This window comes from Mandrillus leucophaeus, unplaced genomic scaffold, assembly GCF_000951045.1.
Source record: "Mandrillus leucophaeus isolate KB7577 unplaced genomic scaffold, Mleu.le_1.0 Scaffold588, whole genome shotgun sequence".
Taxonomy (NCBI): Eukaryota; Metazoa; Chordata; class Mammalia; order Primates; family Cercopithecidae; genus Mandrillus; species Mandrillus leucophaeus.
Genome location: NW_012106341.1, coordinates 185,808 through 187,919, shown reverse-complemented (window position 1 = coordinate 187,919; position 2,112 = coordinate 185,808).

Below are 2,112 nucleotides of genomic sequence, written 5' to 3'. Positions count from 1 at the left end.
ATATAAAAATGAAATTACTTACAAGCAAGAAAGTCATAAAAAAGAAAACATCTCATCACCAATTATAAAGCACAGAGAGAAACCTTTAATAAAAAGAAAATTAATAAATTTAAATGCCTTCATTAGATGAAGTAGAATATTACTATTTATCTGAAACAAATGTAAGTTGCATAACAAGATAAAAGGAAACTTGGAAGAGGAAACTAATAAATAGAAAAGCTGAAATTACTGAAATATAAACAAAAACAAAGAAAAAATAATAGTACAATGGGGAAAAAAGGGTAAATGCTATATTAGGCTGATTAAGAAAGAATAACAGTAATAATAAAGCAAAAAAATGCAAATATTGAGAATTAGTAGATTGTAAAAAGCTTTGCCATACTGTTAAGGTATTTTAAATAAAGGAAATGATCAAACATAACCTCCAAGGGAAAAAATTCTTGACTAAATGAATTAGCATAAAAGAGATTACAAAAATGATTCAGGTGATTAAAGATTACCATTAAAATGAAACATGAGGACAGGTGGAGTTACCTCTAATTTGTATCTAAATTTTAAAAAATGAATTTCATGTTACTTAACTATGTCAGACTATTGAAAGTGATGAATAGTTCTGAATTATTTTATGAAGACAGAATAACTTGTATATAAAAAATAATATACGTAATGCCCCAAAGAAAACTATAGACAAAACTTTTTGGTGAATACAGTTGTAAATTATGTTATCCAAGAAAATCCAATTATGCAAAGGAGGTTTAATAACAGTATTTCTGTGAACATAATGCAAACTATCACTCCATTGGTGGAGAAAAATAATATAATCATACCAATAGATTATGAAAAGTCCTTTGATAAAAGTCAGCAGTGAGTCCTAATAAGAATCCTAATTAAGATAAAAATAGGATAAACTACTTAAATGTAATAAAGATTTTTTTAACAAAAACATATACCATATTATGCAAATGTCATTGTTATCCAAATTATATGTAAATTTAATGGCAATACAGCTAGAACTTTAATTATTGGATCTTATGATTTACAGTTTGTATCAATTCTCGAAGATAACTAAAACAAAAGTAATAATGGAACACTGGCCTTTCCAAAAAGCAGAACTATAAAGCTACTGTAATAAAATTGGTATGACTGGAACAAGAAAAAGCAAATTAAAAAGCACAACAGTGAAAGACTACCCACAAATAGCTCACAGTGTATATTAATTTTTTATCATAACACAATTGCTATTTCAATTCAATATGAGAAAATGGTTGATTTAGTAAATGATGTTGGTGCAGGTGAATATCTAATTTAGGAGAAAATAAAATTGAACTTCTGTCTCACATCATATATTAAAAATTAATTTCATGAAATTTTTAATGGCAATTTTATTTTTTAAAAAAGAAAAGTATCTTAGCAGGTTATTCTGATGTTCAGAATAGAAATGATAGAGTTTGCCTCATAACAGCTCATTTGAGACAACTATGTACATTTCTTCCTAACAACATATTCAGGAATATTATGTTGATAGCTTGAGACTGACTATGGTGGGAGGATTTATATTGCAGACATCATCCAATTCTACAAATCAGGGTTTCTTCTCCTCCCCTACCTGAAGTTAGTTGTTAAACATTTATCAGCTCACTACTGTGTACCTCAAATCTCTTCATCTAGGGATTAAAGAATATCTGTATATATATTCCCCTTATCTAAATTTGGTAGATACTCTGCACTGAAACAGGAAAAATTCAAACTGGAAAAAAAAAATTGTCTATTTCTCTTTTTAATTTCATTAGTTGTGCCACATATTTTGTTATTGCATACATGTTTAGGATTGTCCTGTTTTCTTGGAGAATTGACATCTTTATCATTATATAATGCCTCTCTTTATCTCTGATAATCTCACTTTCCTGAAGTCCGTTCTGTCCAAAATTAGGATAGGTACTCCAGTTTTTTTCTATTAAGGTTAGCTGGGTATATATATTTCTATCCTTGTACTTTTTTTTTTTTAATTATACTGTAAGTTCTGGGGTACATGTGCATAACGTGCAGGTTTGTTACAAATGTATACTTGTGCCATGTTGGTGTGCTGCACCCATCAACTCGTCAGCACCCATT